The 17,786-nt window shown below is 40.4% G+C and overlaps 1 protein-coding gene and 1 pseudogene across 4 annotated transcripts in view; one reads left to right on the top strand and one right to left on the bottom strand.

The window, feature by feature from the left end:
• GRM8 (glutamate metabotropic receptor 8) overlaps positions 1 to 17,786 on the bottom strand; it is a gene marked incomplete at both ends in the record, with an annotated part of 755,346 nt that overhangs the window by 665,580 nt on the left and 71,980 nt on the right. The gene's annotated exons all lie outside the window — the stretch shown is intronic.
• Positions 206 to 918, top strand: LOC309827311 (chromobox protein homolog 3-like; annotated as a pseudogene). Its single transcript has one exon. The product of its transcript is annotated as a chromobox protein homolog 3-like (transcript).

The raw sequence follows: 17,786 nt of genomic DNA, 5'->3' as shown, positions 1-17,786 counted from the left end.
TATATGTTAACATATTTTATCAAGTAAGTCAAATGAAAAATGAAGTGCTCATTCTTAACCTATTAAACTTTCTCCCTCTGTTTTTGTTAAATTTACATAGGTAGACCCTTATTTAGCTGTAACAATCAGCTGCTGATTTTCTATTTAAAATGTGAAACTTGAAGTTCCCCCATTGTTTCACCATCGTGGGGTTCATCTGGGTACCATTCCAAAAATTTAATTTGCTTTGTTATTAAAAAAAAAAAATACTAGCCCAGCCCCGTCCACCTTGATGTGGCTGGAGGCGCGCAGGGCCTGGGACACCACAGACCTGGGACCCAGAGCAGCTCAGAGGCAGTGAATAACAGCTCTTCAAGTCTGCAATAAAAAATGGCCTCCAATAAAACTACATTGCAAAAAACGGGAAAGAAACAGAATGCAAAGAGTAAAAAAGTCGAAGAGGCAGAACCTGAAGAATTTGTGGTAGAAAAAGTACTGGACTGACGTGTAGTGAATCGGAAGGTGGAGTGTTTCCTGAAGTGGAAGGGATTTACAGATGCAGACAATACTTGGGAACCCAAAGAAAATTGAGATTGTCCAGAGTTGACTGAAGCATTTCTTAATTCTCAAAACGCTGGTAAAGAAAAAGATGGAACAAAAAGAAAATCTTTATCTGACAGTGAATCTGATGATAGCAAATCAAAGAAGAAAAGAGATGCTGCTGATAAACTACGAGGTTTAGCCAGAGGTCTCGACCCAGAGCGATAACTGGTGCCACAGACAGCAGTGGAGAATTCATGTTTCTCAGGAAATGGAAAGATTCAGATGAGGCGGACTTGGTGATGGCAAAGGAGGCAAATATGAAGTGTCCTCAAATTGTAATTGCTTTTTATGAAGAGACAAACTTGGCATTCTTGTCCAGAAGATGAAGCTCAATAATTGTCTGCATTGCTTTTTATATACATTTATATATATATATATATATATATATATATATATATATATATATAAAATCTAGGTCTTGGTTTTTTGATTTATTAGTGTGAAGAAATAACTACATTCTAATGAAAATCAAATTTGATATGTTCGTTTTGAAGTAGTATTGGGGAAGTTGTTGGGTTTTGGGGTTTTTGGGGGGGGGGGCTTTGGGTTTTTTTTGCATCTGTACCACTGGTTACTTTGAACAAATAAAAGCTTTCTGTAGTTGCTTCCTTTAGCAGAAAAGAACATTTGATACCACGGTATATTATTTCCTCTGCATTAGAGAACAGCTTTTCTAAATGTTGGGGAAAATCTCCATAGTCATTACTCAATCAGAATTCAGAATTTGCATTTAACTCATATATGTCTAAGGACCTTTCTGGGTTTTTTTGTATGTGTATACATAAAATACATATGTAAATGGTTTGGGGGATTTTTGGTTATTGTTTAAATACATTTACCAAAACAAAAACAGCCTTTCACAGCCATGGATAAGCCCATGTTTCTGGGATTCTATCATTTTAAGCAATATAAGAAATCACGTTCAACTTAAATTGAAAATTTAAGTCTTAACCTTTCAAATTAAATAATTTTGTAATTAATTAGGCAAATTAATGTAAGTAATTTAAATTGGATTTTTTTTTTTTTTTCGGTACGTGGGCCTCTCACTGTTGTAGCCTCTCCCGTTGTGGAGCACAGGCTCCGGACGCACAGGCTCAGCGGCCATGGCTCACGGGCCCAGCCACTGTGCGGCATGTGGTATCTTCCCAGACCGGGGCACGAACCCGTGTCGCCTACCTCGGCAGGCGGACTCTCAACCACTGCGCCACTAGGAAAGCCTCAAATTGGATAATTTTTTAAAGCAGCCCTATCAGAATTTGCATCCATATCTACCGTCATATAAATGCAGTTTTATATGCAAAACCCCTGAAAGGAAAATGTTATCACTGTCAACAAATGACACCCAAATGAAAAAACGAGAAAAATTCTGGTATGTTTTAATTAGCCAAGCAAGACTTAGTTAAATGGACATTTAAAGCTTCCTTTTGGAAAACCATTCCTTTATAAGAAGTTGAAATCCCTGTGCTGTATTTACTGAAAGACTGTGATACATGGAATGTCTCAGACTTGTTAATGGAAACCTAATCAGATGGTTAGAGACGTTGGCAATTTAGGATCTGCAGGAATAAATGAGTGAACAAACTTTTCTAATATAAACTTGACCTGCATGTTTTTTCAAACTTTACCCCAACCCATTCCTTACACGTAGGCTCAATCTTCTCCGTATTTTGGGTTACTGGTTCAGCAGAAGCCAGGAAAAACCATAACTCTGTAGTAATCAGAATGTTATTCAACTGTATATTGTTTACTTTATGGTAAATAGTGGTGAACAGTGGTCAATAAAGAGTTTTATATTCAAAAAAAAGATACTAATAGAATTGTAGGTCTCGAACACAGGTGAGTTTCTTTTTGTGATTCAAAATGAAACAACCTTTCTGGGTAAAAACTTAAATAGCTGATTTCTGCCTAGTGGAAAGATTCCCTGTTTACAGTTCTTTGCTAAAAAGGAAAGAAATGAAAATATTTTTGCCAGATTGTAAGCCCATAGGAAAGTTACAGATTAGAGTTTGCACTAATTGCTCAAGCTCATTTCTTTTTCAAAAAGGAGATCCTAATTTTTAACAACTTGACAAGATTACAGCAACCTATTTGGTACAACTCAGATTATTTTCGTATTTCCTCTTTTTCTTGCTCCAACTGGTGGCCAATCTCAGTCAGAAGTCTAAGCAGCACCTCCAGTCTCCTCTCCACAAAGAGTGCCAGAAACAAGTAGCACAGAAGAGGTACCACCACCCTTAATTTGAACCTTTGTGATACCCTCAGTCCACAACTGCAAAGCTCTTCTTCGATTTACCTTTTCCAAACAAATAAACCATGTAATCTAATTCCACCCCACCCCCCCAACCTCACATCCATTCTCCTTTTGATACATTTTTCTCTTTGTTTTTTATTTGTTTGTTTGTTTTTAATACAATGAGTCCCATATACCCAGAGTCATCCCTCAGTATCCGTGGGGAATTTGTTCCAGGACCGCTGTGGATACCAAAATCCGTGGGTGCTCAAGTCCCTTATATAAATGGCACAGTACAGTCAGCCCTCCATATTCCTGGGTTCTGCATCTGCGGATTCAACCAAATGAATTGAACTGTGGTTGGTTGAACAGGCCGATGCAGAAGCAGTGGGGGCAGAGGGTCCACTGCTTTTCCTACTCACTGGATCTAGCAGAGCATCAAATAAGTAAGCAACCTGCAGAACCTTTATGTTCCCTGCAGGGAGCCCAAAACCTGTGTTTTCACAAGCCCTTCAGGTGGTCCTGACATGTGCCCAAGGTTGGAAACCTCTGCTCCAGCCTTTCAGGATGGGGCCCAGACTGGCAGATATTTTTCATGACTTTTTGTTCTTATAAACATACTGAAGATCCCCAATCATCTGACTGTTCCCAGGGCCAGGATTTGAGTGACTTAATGTTTAAGTACAATTCTGATAGAAGTCACAACATTTCCATTTCATAATAACTAATGTTTGGGTGAATAAAGTCTTTGTCTCTTGGAATTTGAACTACCTCACTACAGATTCTTAAATTTTATTTGTATCACACACATCCACACACAACCAAGGCAATTTGAAGGAGAAACCCAAAGGAAAAAAGACAAAACATCTGTCTTTAGTGGGGAAAGCATTGCAGAGGGTCCAAAAGCCCTACCTACCTGAAACCCAACTCTCAGTTCACTCTCTCTAACAATGAGAAAATCGGAATGGAGAATATGGACGGTTCAGTGCAAGTAGCAGTAACATATATGTTGTTACATATATCAACATATATGTTGATAACAAAAACAACATTTATTTTGTCCTTACTGACATAGGCACTTTGTCAAATGAGCCACGTGTATTATTTAATCCTCACAACAACTTTTCCCATTTCACAGATAAGGAAACTGAGGCACAGAGATGTTAAGCAACCTGCCCAAGGTCTTAGAGATCTTAAGTGGCAGAGCTGGGACCCCACAATCTAGGTTTCTCTGACTTCAAGCTCCATAAACTCTTAACAACTTTGCTGTGCTGACTTCCAGCCCATCAGCCCAGATTTGGTGGACAATGGGAAAATAACTTGATGGTGCGTTATCTAGAAACCTCTCCCATGGACTGGACACTGCAGTTTGGATGCCTAGTCTGTCTCACAGACCTACTGAGGGGCTCATTTTCCTCCTTCCCCACGAGAAAGATTACAAAGTGTAACCTGAGTACATCAGGCCTTGAGGCAAACTCTACCATTCACTGTAACTCACAATAGTCACATCAACATGGTACCATCTTGAATATCAGAAAGGACATAGTATGAGCAAACTGCCTGATAATCAAGTCTAAATAGACTTACTGGTTGAGAAATAATCCTGGCATATATTCTTCAAGCAATATTTACTCACTGCAGAACAATGAATTTAAGTTTCAGCTTTGGAATCCGTTGCTTGTTTTAAATGTACCAGACCGTCTTGAGATAATTATCAACCCCTCCTCAGCGCTCCCCACTGCAAGTGCTTCAACACCATTATCTTGCCTCATCTACACACTGAATCTCTGTAGCTCATGGAAAGCCTGTGTCAGAGTAGATCAAGACTGAGGCACTGGGCAGAAGTTCATGGAAAAAAAGACACAAGTCCTTAACTTTAGGCTCTTTCCATCAGAAGTAAGAAAGAGGGCAGACCTTAAAGTGGCTGGCAAAGTCAAGTGACCTTTATAAACACACTACACAAGATCCCATAGACGCCAGCCCACAACTGGGACAGCTAGCCACTCGCGCTGTTAGAGCAGGTTCCCTCCCAGGTCCACAGAGAAACGTCCAGGTGCTCTCTAGGCTGCCCCCACTCTGCTTGAATCTTGAGGGCAAAATACTCCTAGTATACTTCCTTTATACATACTTCCTCTCTGGTAGAGTCACAGTTTGCCAACAACAAAGGGAGAACTAATTTATCTACACACCGAAATACATTTCATTGCTCATACAAATTCAATATTCAATCAAGACAGTATAGTAGTAATCTTACTCTATTTCCAGTTTCCTCAGTCTGCACTAATGACATTTTGGACCAGATAATTCTTTGCTGTGAAGGGCTGTCCTGTGCATGGTAGGTTTAGCAGCATCCCTGGCCTCTACTCACTAGATGCCAATAGCAAACCCTTTCCCCAAGTTGTAACAACCAAAAACTATCTCTGGGAGAGCAAATCACCCCTAGCTAAGAATCACTGCTCTATTTGCTCAATTTGTCCCATTTGTCTCTAAAAGGCAAAAGTAATACTTCTGTACTACAATGCAACTGTTTTAAAAGATATTTCATATACCCTGTGACTGTCAGTCTCTGTGATTCTCTGATGATTATTCAGACATCCAAGTGGCCTGCCTTTCTTATTCTGGCATTGTTACTGTATTAAAATTCCCTTGGCTCAAGTGCCAGACCCTGCCTGGTTTCCATCTCTCCACCTTCCTTTTCTGACAACCTGAGACCCCTGAATTCCACCCAGCTTTAGACACGCCTCCAACTTTGTCTCTCAAGGACTGATCTTTTTTTTTTTTCTGAGTTATATAATAATATATTTATTGAGTATATACAGTGCACCAAGGACGGGGTTTTTTGTTTTGTTTTACATCTTTATTGGAGTATAATTGCTTTACAATGGTACGTTAGTTTCTGCTTTATAACAAAGTGAATCAGTTATACATATAGATATGTTCCCATATCTCTTCCATCTTGCGTCTCCCTCCCTCCCACCCTCCCTATCCCACCCCTCTAGGTGGTCACACAGCACCGAGCTGATCTCCCTGTGCTATGCGGCTGCTTCCCACTAGCTCTCTACCTTACGTTTGGTAGTGTAGACATGTTCAAGGACTGATCTTGATTTGGCAAGGAGGGATACTAGCCTAATGTTCTCATAATCAATTTCCTGTTACTCCCACTATCTGTCATTAAACCACATCCTGGCGATCCAGTTTTGAAAACCAGGTATGTGCCTTGAACTGGGAACAAAGTCCCCACTCACCATTCAATGTTGATAATTCAAGTTGTGTCTTATACTTTTTAATTGGTCTCATGATGCCACGATCCTCTAGAACCAGGACCCTAAATTATTCTTGCAGTCCTGCCTCAGAATTTGTGACTATCTGTATGCTCATGGAATCGTTGGCCCAATATTATTTTGTCTGCTCCTTGGAATTTCAAATATCACCTGCTTTGATGTTGGCCATCACTGAGCTTCTACGACAATCAACACATGCTCATTTGACCTTGTTACACCTACAAGATGCCAATGACTGTACTAGGCTGCTACCATCCACGACTTCATCAGCTCTCTGGACACAATCCTCAGTCTGTCAGTCTCGTTCTGTAACCCTGTTGCCCCCTCCCCAGTGCCCATCCCACACACACAATTGCGGGGGGTGTCCAGATCCAAGTCTTTGCTCATGAGATGGTTGTTACCCTAGCTAGGCTATGGCACTCAGACCAAGACTGGATACTGGAATTAATATTTGATTAGCTCTTCTAGGTAGTTCACTCAATTTTACTTAAACCTTAAGCCAGAATATTGCTTTTCCAGTTACATCATCCAGAAAGGGGTGGAGCTTAGATAACGAACAGAAACAGGATCTCCAGTGCTCCCTCACAATGAACGTTACATTTGGGTACATAATCCTCTTTTTTTTTTTTTGTGGGGGTGGGGTACGCGGGCCTCTCACTGTTGTGGCCTCTCCCGTTGCGGAGCACAGGCTCCCGCCGCGCAGGCTCAGCGGCCATGGCTCACGGGCCCAGCCGCTCTGCGGCATGTGGGAGCTTCCCGGGCCGGGGCACGAATCTGTGTCCCCTGCATCCGCAGGCGGACTCGACTCAACCACTGCGCCACCAGGGAAGCCCCATAATCCTTTTTACTCCCACATATTTTCTCAGGAAAGGAAAGCCCTTTGCAATTCTCACTCCAATCAAAGTGCTTGATTGCCTCAATTTCTTTACCTCATCTCCCACCTTCTTCATAACTACAGGAAGTATAAAACGTAAGCACAAATACCTCAGAAAGAAATGAGAAATAAAAAGACTTTAAAAGTGTCGAAATCCTCCCACTAATTAATTTTCACTTAAATATCTTCAGGGACTAAAAGTCTGCTCATTATGAAGGGAAACTTAATGGGTCACTCCTTCCAATCTTCTGCCTTTATGGAGAGAGGCGTCCAAACCATTCAAGTCAGGCGTTGACCCTGGCTAGGCAATAGCACTACCCACAGTTAAAAATTATGTTTTTATGAGCTTTACAAAAACAAGACCCATTAGAGTGCAGCAAATACTTTCAGAACTTCCCAGTAGCTGGGCCAGAATCCTCAATACTACTCGGCTTATTCTACCAGCCCGCGGCAAGCTAGTGCATGGACTAGGGAAACACACTAGCTAAATGAAGGCACTATGACAGCAAGAAAGATAAGTCTCAGTGACACAAGCCTATTTACACATAAAGCCAATTGCTCCCAGTGACAAGCAGTGTTTTTCAAATTGCAGATCATAACCCAAAGCACTGGAAAGAATGACCTATTAAGGCTCTCTCCCCAGTGAATGCACTGAAATTAACTAATAGGTCTTGACTGCAATTTTTTCCTTTTTAGGAATGGAATAGAAAATTTCAGAATGCATTACAAGCAAATAGTAACGGTAAAAATGTTTCATGAAACTTTTTTCATAGATAGATGATAGATAGGTAGATAGACAGATAGATAGATAGAGACAGTAGTTCAACAGCTATTTACTGAGCACCTACAATGCACCACGTGCTTTTCTAGACAGATACACCAATGACTAAAACAGAAAAATTCTTGTGGTGCTTATCCATAACATTTTAGATAGAAATGTAAAATGGATTTCTTAGTGTAAGTCATAGACTTTTTTTAAGTTTGAAAGATACTATTTATAATACAGAGGTGCCCAAGCATCCTCCCTACCACTCCATCAAGACAGACCCACCCAGTAATTGCCCAGCCACTCTGGGAAGCCCCAGACAGGAATGAAGTGGAAGGAATAGCCCAAATCATCCCCCCTCCCCGCTTGCAAATCCGCCTTCAAGGTCAAGCCTGTCTTCTTGAAGCCATTCTCTGTTTGCTGTTTTGCATCTTCCCCTTTAATTTTGTTTCTTTCCCACAGTTCTGATAAGATAAGCCTCTTGAAAGGGAATGAAAACAGCTAAATGAACCAGTTCTCAGTGGATATCCCCTAGAAGTGTAACAGGTGGAGAAGTTCTGTTTATATTTTTATTAAATATTAACTACTAGTAACAGGCATAGCATCGAAATTGTGATAGCAGATTCTCTTTAACCCGTTAAACAACATATCTACATATATTCTCCCTAAATGTCTTCAGAAACATCCTAATAGGTATTAACTAGGGTCCAATCTGATATTTCTCAACATAATGATTTGCTTATTTAATCTGAAGCCGCCATAGCCCACATTTAGTAGTTCTCCAGGATGAGCCCAACGTTGTGCTATGTGCCTCGTCTTTCATCTTCACAATGATCCGGTGAGGGCAGAATTATTATCTGCCTTCTGTAAGAGAAGATCTTAAAGCTTCTAGAAGTTAAGTAATTTGTCCAGGATCATTCAGCTAGTAAGTGGCAGAGCTAAAATTTTAACAAATGCCATATAGCTCCACAAAATGACTGACTGTATATCCATTAAGGGCAGAAGGTTTATTATGTATGAAAAAAATATAAACTCTGCTCAGAAAACTTACTCTACAAGCCTCTGCTTCCCCTGACTTGCTCTTAATCATTCTTTACTATTTTCATAATCATTAATAAAGTCTATAAATAAACAAACCATTAGGTTTAGAACTGAAGTGTCAGCACAAGTACTTTTTCCTTCCTTCAGGGCAGTAGGTTTAAATATGTGGTTGCTCAAAATATTGTGACATTTCTCGCACTAACCCCTTTTAATCGCCATAAGGATAGTGGGAGGATAAGAGGACAGACTCTGGGTCCAGAATGTGTGGTCTCAACTACCAGCCCCACAATTTATATGAAGCTTATATACAGCTGTATAGCCTTGGGAAAACCGTGCCTCAGTTCCCTCATCTGTAAAATGAAAATAATAATAGTATTTACCTAGGAGGTTATTTTGAGGGTTAAATGAGATACCATAAGCAATGCACTTAGAACAGTGTGGACACTGAATAAACGCTATGTATTTGTTATCCTTACGATTATTACTTCCTAAGAAGCACTAGCTCATCTCATTCTACTAAGCATTAACGTCTTGGAGTTTATCAAGAAAAAACTAACTGATTCACTTTGTTATAAAGCAGAAACTAACACACCATTGTAAAGCAATTGTACTCCAATAAAGATGTTAAAAAAAAATCCCAACAGGAATAAAAACAAAAAGAAAGAATGTGTATTTTGTTTTTGAGTGACGTGTATATTGTTTTTGAGTGAAGTATTGTATAAACGTCAATTAGATCCAGCTGGTTGGTGGTGGAGTTCAGTTCTGTATCCTTGTTGATTTTCTGCCTACTACTATCAATTACTGAGAGTGGAATATTAAAGTCTTTGATTATAATTGTGAAAAAAAAAAAGAGTAAGTTCTGGGTGGTGGGGAAAAGAAATCAATCATTAAACTTGAAACTCTGTCAAGACAGAGAATTATGTCTGTTCCATCATCTGTCCCTTCATTCCCCAGTTGCTTGAGTTGCTGAAAGGTGCACAGTAGATGCTATTGCCTAATTTATGCTGTTTTTGGAAAGCATTACACTTCATAACTTATTTGAAAAGGAACCATTTAATGCTGATATACGAGATCTCTTCGCTTTGCAAAACACAACCAGCATGTTTATTTACTGAACAAAGGTCGGTACCATAAGTTTGTATGAAAAGAGAAATCATAACCATTGTCAAAAGAAGATTCAAACCAATTTTGCAGCAAAGGTCTATATGTTGTTTTTAACAACTGTCTCAAATGTTGGTCAAATGAAAAGGTCAAGTGTACATCAATATAAAAGAATATAAAGGTCCTCACTATCCCTTAGCCTGTTCTCTTAGTGAGGCAAAAACACATTTAAAGTGCATCTCCTCATAATCAATTTCTTTACTTACAAATGTCATTCTGAATGGACATTTTACAGCTGATTAATTTTTGTCCCTTTTTCTCACATGCAAATACAAGACCAAAATGCATACTTCTGGTAGATTTCCTTCCTGCTGATTCAAGTGCTGATTTCCTACAGATCTGCTATCTATAGCCCTGGCAGAAAAATGATCTTTCAATCTATGCTGCCATGTTGCTTAAATATATTCATCTCTTCTCTTCCAAAATATTTAAGTGAACAACTAAACATCTGATTGTAGAAGGTAGATAACATTGTCATTGCCTTCGTCAAAAAGTCAACATATTAAATATGCTGCACATACAAATGTACTCAGTTAACATTTTAATTAAGGATAACAAACAATAATTAAACAGATGACATTTTAATTAATTTTCTCAACTGTAAATAGCCTGATGGAAATTATTGTTAAATCTAATTTAAATATGTCTCCTTGCAAAAACAGTGACCTCAAACTACCCATGATCAAAAACGTTTCCCTCTTATGTACTTATATGGTCACAATGTCGTAGCCATAAATAAATTTCCAAGTAAAGTTTCTCAGTGTTATCAACCCTGTTCTCTTCACTTGGTATGCAACCAACAGTGTAGCTCTATATAATTATGTCTTTCAAGGCACTTGTTTATGTCTTGTGCAAAAACATAGCACTAAAGTACCTCAGGGTTGAATACTACAGTTACAGATTCATGCTTGGTCATTAAATCCAGAGAAGCTGTTCTGCCAAGCTTGGCAACCCAATTCCGTGAAATCCAGTTTTCATATTGCCATAGATTCCTGAGACCTGTCCCTGGTTTTGCAACACAGAAGGGGTTGCTAATTGTCCCAAGTGGCATTATTAATTTCTGAAAGCAAAATGAGATTTAATTCATTTTGGTTTTGAAAATAAATGTGGGCCACTCAGCACTTTGTAGCAGAGTGGAACGACAGCATAGCAAATGATGCCTAAGATATTAGATAGTGAACTGTCAAGAAAACAGAATAAGCCCTGCTAGCAAGGTCGCCAGACTGGCATTCATTCATTAATTAATTTTTGGTTTTGCTCTTTTGTCCCATATTGTAACATACTTATACTAAAAGATGGTCCATTATTTATCAGAAAGTCAAATTTAACTGGGGGTTCTGTATTTTATCTGGCAGCCCTCCTTTTTTAAAAATTTATTTTATTGAAGTATAGATGATTTACAATTTGTGTTAGCTTCTGCTGTATAGCAAAGTGATTCAGTTATACATATATATAATGGTTTGCATTGGCTAATCGCAAACTGCCAATCCATCCCACCGCACCCCCACCCTCCCCCTTAGCAGTCACAACTCTGTTCTCTATGTCTGTGAGTATGTTTCTGTTTCGTAATTTCATTTGTGTCATATTTTAGATTCCACACGTGCCTTGTTAATTTTCTTTTCTTTCCTTCTTTTTTTTTTTTTTTGGCCATGTCACATGGCTTACGGGATCTCAGTTCCCCAACCAGGGATTGAACCTGGGCCGTGGCCGTGAAAGCCCAGAATCCTAACCACTAGACCACCAGAGAATTCCCTGGTAACCCTACTTTTAAAAGAGCAGTATCTGTAAGATAAACTCACCTTGAGAAACATTCACAGACTCTATCACAGACTCTGCATGGTTTCCTGCAGGGGAATTCCTGGAAGACAACACAATTCCCAGAGATATGGCTGGAAGAGGCAGCTTCTCTCCAGTGCAAAGTGAGCCTCAGACAAAGAAGTGGGGTTCTCATGGCTCAGGGTAGAGAAGGACAGGGGGACAGAGAAGGACAGGGGGACAGAGACGTCCACAGGCTGAGAGGTCAAGAGAGGGGAGTTTTTCCCAAGAACTTCCAGCTTTGGGAAGTTCAAGTGTTTCTTCCTAGCTGAGAATGCTGAAGGGATATGATGATTAGGATAAATGGTCTCCTTGAAATCTGTATTTTTTCATCAACAAGATTAGAACTGAATATTTTAATTCAATTACCCAGATATTTCACCAAAGAGAAGTAGCAGTTCCAACAGGAGATATCTAGGGCTAGTAAGCCCCTCTTTTCAAAAATATCCCCTCTTCACCTCCAGTTACTCAACAATCCCGTTATAATTTTGGAGTCACTCATTGTACAGTAACTCTCTACCCCACCCAACCTCTGCAATCTCCACATCTCTTGAGAGAAACTTCCATAGCCTTAAAGAAGACCCTGGCTACTCTTCAACTCAAAGAAAGGGTCTCCAGCTTAAAAATGAGTTTGCTTGTGGAAATGAAAGGCAAACAGAAAGTAATCACCTAACACCATTGTTTACCTGGAATGTAAGGCCTTCGGCAGGCATCTGTCTCTGTTAGAGGCAATCTTTCTTAGTATGCAGTTGTTATTGTTGCTATTAGCACAATGCATTTAGCACAACCTTGATGTGAGGTTCAAGTATACTGAGCACTCAATTCAACAATATTGAATGTATGAATAGATGGACCAGTGAATGAAACTTGGGCAGCCCACAGAAAACCTCAGAGAGAGCTAATCGATGCTGCCCAAGAGGTCTGAAGGTCCTCCCCTCCTTACCAGGCAAAGCTGGAAGTTCAAGTGTCCTGGCAGAAGTGCAGAGAGTAAGGATACTGCCTTCCTACTGCTGTGGATGAAGGTCCTCTGACAGGCCCCACTAACAGAGGGTGTATTTTAAAGAGATCTTGTTTCCTAATACTTATTGTTAAGCTCTCTCCTACGGCCCTATGCAAGCTTGGCTGGTGACTTTTCTGTTAACTACAAATGAGCTGCAATTCTCTCTTGCTTTCAGCTTTAAACAAGTCCCCCTCCCCACTTTTCTTAACCTAGGGGTTAAGTCCACCCTCCGCCCCTTACAAGTACACTGACAGCATATTTCCAATATCCTCCAGTCTTCAATTGTCATATCTTTCAAACTGGGCTCAAAACACCTCTTTGTAGAAGCGTCTCCGAATTAGCTCATGGAATCCAATTTTACTGTTTTCTCCGTTTATCTGAACCCTTACACACTTACATGTCAGGTCTTTACCATATATTTTTATGTTATTTACTCAGAGAAAGAATGTCAGAGCTTTGTATATTATTGGTCCTCCAAATGTAGCTTTAAAAAGTAAGTGAATGAAAACTGGTGCAGAGGAGCATAGAAAGCTCTGTTGTTCTAAGATATAATGTATCTACTCTTACCCATCTTTGAACTCAAGTGTTCAACACATGAATGTAGCCCTTCCACTTGATACTCTAAGTATGGTCCGTGAACCAGCATCACCTGGAAATTCATTGGAGATGCAGTCTCAGGCTCCACCCCAAACCCACCACATCGGAATCTGCATTTTAACAAGATTCCTCGGAGTGATTTGTATGCACAACAAACTTTGAGAAGCACTGACTTCCCCCATACCCAGCATGAAATAATCTACAAGGAATATCCCTTGAATGGCCGTAACATCACTGTCCATTCAAGCATCTCTAATTTTGCCCAATCAAACCTATCCATTAGGAAGCAACTTTTCTACCAAAGGAGTTTGAAATCCTCTTCACATTGTCTCAGTGAAACAGGAAAGAAGACAGGCCTAGGATACAGGACTCAGATTAGAAAGAACAAATCGCTTCCTAGAAACCAATTGATGAAGAACTGGTACTTAACACTGAAGGCATTGCAATAGCAGGGCTCACAGAGCCAGGGGCAGGCTCCTGAAGCCAGGGTGCGTCCTTCAGACAGTAGAACAGCTGCACATGGATACACAGGAGCACCCAGCAGAGGCTGAGGGTCATCAGAACCAGACCAGAAAAGAAGACAAAGGTGCGGACTGTCCCGAGTCTCAATGGGGAAAAACAGGAAACTTACATCACAGCCCCACTGGCTCATTTGTGCCTAGTATCGATGTGCCAGGAGTTAGACGAACCACTCCACCTACATTACCTCATTCAACCACAACTATAATAGACAATGAATGTTATTATCCCATTCCACAGATTGTATAACTAAAAACCAGAAAGACTGAAATTAACCCAAGAAACATCACTGAAAGTGACCTCACAGGACTCGAAACCAATCTGGCTCCCAAGCCCTACTTCAGCCTCTGTTCTCCACCTCCTTCTACTCAAGGTGAGTAAAGAGTGTATGGTCTTCATTACATAGTGTGGACTCAGTCATTCTCAATTAACCCTTTGGTTGGCTTCCTAAATCCAGAATTCAAGAAGCCCTTCGGATATCACTACCCACTCATGTCTGAAGGAGGGAGACCCTACCTCAAAAACAAGATGGCCATCACAGTGAGCGTAGGAGGCTGGCATTATGAAATGCTGTCTTAACAAGGTGGTTTTTTCCCTTCCCAGTTGGTACCTGCTATATACTACAATGAGCATCAGGTTTTAGCAAAAACGAAACACTTTTCCTTCCTTGGAGAAGAGCATATGCCGGCATGGCTAAGAGGTTGGCCACCTGGCCCTGTGGTACAGAGGACTTCGTGGGAGGTCAGGTCCCATTAGGGCAGCACTGGAGACCCTATAGACTGAAAGTCTCCCAGCCTGGCCCAGGGGGGTCAACTTTAGTCCTCAGAGTCTGTGCTATCCCTGACCCTTCTCCAGCCTTGGCCTCTCTAGAGGAAATGACATTGTACACACTTCTATAATAAACGCAGTCACCCAAAGGCTATGGTCACCCTTAGTAGACAGACCAGACCAACCACCTGCAGAAAAATTCCCCACTCACAGCACCCTGCTAAGAATATGCTTGTGTCATAAAAGAGAAAACACCCCAAAACCCAATTATGGGTGATGGTGAAAAGCCACATCACACTAACAAGTCATCAACAACATTTTCTAAATACATCAGGCGATTTTCTGAAAGGTGTTCAGTCACATTGCAACTTCTGCCCTTCATCCCCACTGCCATCCCATGTTCTTTGACTCTCTGAGTTTAGAGCTCTCTATTGGGCTTTTAAAGATACACGTAGAGACATAAAAAGTGCGATAGGAGGTATAGGAAACACATAGAGGGGAAAGCTGCTTCCATTTAGTTCATGTTGACAAACCTGAAGACGGGCTAATATAGACCTTGAGGGGTCTTTAGAAAGCTAGACACTACCCTTTTCTTCTCTTGGCAGTATTACATGTAAGTTGTATTTTATATTATGAATGTTTATTGGTTTCTTGTTTGCATTCCAAAGCCTTTTAATTCTGCAGATCAAAAAAGTTTTACTATCAGATTTCCTAGGCCACTTTTAAATTACTCTTACTATTTCTCACTTGCTAATTACTGAATTTTCATGTTTATTTTTAATCTTGAAAATAGGGAAACTGCTAGCTTTCCTCCACCTCTCATCACCTTAGGGAAAAAGTGAATAAACATAGTGTAGAAACTACAAGAACAAGGAAGACTGGTAGGACACATGGACGCAATGGGAGGGGAACAAAGTAGATATTTTAAATCTTTCAGGCCCAAGTTCTCGTGTGGCTTTTACCACTTACTGCGTAAACTTGAACAAGTTCATCAATCTCTTTGACTCTTGTTTTCATCACTTGTTAAATAAGCATAATACCCACCTTGCAGGGCTGGTCTGAGGGTAAGAAGCAATGGAGGTAAAGCACTTGGCACAGTGTCGAAATTCAAATTATGACAAAGATGATGATGATAGAGGTAGTGATGGTGATGGTGATGATGAGGGTGGTAAGCAAAAGAAAGAGGGCGAGGGCAGCAAAGTAAGAAAACAACACTGGATACAGGTTTCCCTAAAATCAAGAAATGGTCATCACTGGGCTTCCCTGGTGGCGCAGTGGTTGAGAGTCTGCCTGCCGATGCAGGGGACACGGGTTCGTGCCCCGGTCCGGGAAGATCCCACTGAGCCTGCGCGTCCGGAGCCTGTGCTCCACAACTGGAGAGACCACAACAGTGAGAGGCCCGCATACCGCAAAAAAAAAAAAAAAAAAAAAAAAAAAAAGAAATGGTCATCACTGAATACCTAAAACAAAGGAAAGAGTCCACCAACCTGATTAACAACTTCATTCTGTTTTCAAAGACACTTGAGCTAGATTGAAAATTCCACTGGGATCTACATACTCTCTAACCTGACTTCAGTTTATCTCTGTATTCAAACTCCAGAGTAATAAATTCCAGGGGAAAGTGGTCTAGAGTGTCCTTAGGTGGAACTTTCCTTTGCAAGTTTGTTTTTGAGTCTTTTTTATAAATGAACATAGGTATTATGAAAGAGAAATTATTTCTTTAAATTGGAAGCACAGCTAATGACACTTGGAGAAAACAATTAAAAGATCCCTGAAGAAATTTTCCAAAGAGGAAAATCATGAATAAAATTATTTTTCAGACATGTTCAATAGAACTAGAGTTCAAATCCTGTATGATACTGATGTTCTTAACAATTTGGAACCATTTGTCAGTCAAAGTTAAATTATAGGCATTGCATTTGCAGAATAACAAATCAGTCAATCTTATTAGCATGAATTACAAAAATCTCCTAAAGCTCTTGGGTTTCTTAAGGAGTTTAACACCTTCCGTTTTCTCAATGTGAATATTAGGTCACATTAAATCACAAGACCATAACCCACTTACTTAAAGCATATATTACATAAAAGGTCGCACAACCTACTGTGAAATACTGTATCTTTAGCATTTGGATCGCTTGGGACATTGAAAGTCCCAAGTGTGGGACTCATTTTATTTATAGTCCAGGGGAAAGGCATATTTCACGGCCACAGAAGCACTTCTGCCGACAAGGAATCACGGTTAATCCAAGCACCACGCCAAGCTAGTGCAATTCCCATCCCGGTGTCCCTGGCAATCAGACAAACAGTAAAGGAGAGAGAAATTCGTTTTTAAAAAATTGATAACCGAGGAACCATGAGAATGTGGTAGAAAGTCAAATCCAGACCATGAGTAGAACTTTCATGGGAAAGACAACTTTGCCACCAAAAGAGGAAGGAAAGAGCAAAGGTGGGTTTGAGGCTATAGGGCGGTTAAAAGATCTGGGGGACTTTGAGATGGTTGTAGGTGGATATCATCTGTTTTCTCTGTGAAGTAGTAGAAAGTCATTTGTTGAAAGATGAGAGGTGGAGAGAGTGTGATTGGAAATAGACACGGTGGAGGTGTTAGGGCACATTCACCGGGAAGCCGAGAACTGTCAGTCTATTTGAAGGTGCTGAGTATGAAGTAAGAGCAGCCTCAAACATCTCAAGTCACTTCTGTCCATTTCTCCTCCTAGACTGGACTCCTGAGGCCATAATTCATTTTGTGTCACCAGCACCTAGGACAGTTCCTGGCACAAAGCAGTTATTCATAACTGTAATTTGATTTTAATTAGATATGACAGATACCTGAATTGTCTGACTATAAACAGACTAAATGCTAGACTTTTTTAACCTTTGCAAAATACAATTGGCTTGTTAGTGAAATCCAATGTATACACGAAGGAAAACCCGAGGCCTAGACTTTGTATTCAAGGTTAGTCAGTGGTCCAAGGGAGGCCAAGGGAGGAGAGGTCCAAGTTCAGGGGACCCGGTGAGCATGGGTGTGAAGGTTAGATGGCTGCCCAGTCACCTCTACCAAATGCCACCTTGAGGGCAGCGGGGTTCCAGAAACAGGGTCAAGGGAATCAGCAGAGGCACCACACGACCCTGATTCTCTAGGAAAATGATGCTTT

The sequence above is a fragment of the Grampus griseus genome (assembly GCF_964374135.1).
Source record: "Grampus griseus genome assembly, chromosome: 9".
NCBI lineage: Eukaryota > Metazoa > Chordata > Mammalia > Artiodactyla > Delphinidae > Grampus > Grampus griseus.
The sequence above is the reverse complement of the archived record's forward strand: the minus strand, read 5'-3'. Positions and strand labels throughout refer to the sequence as shown.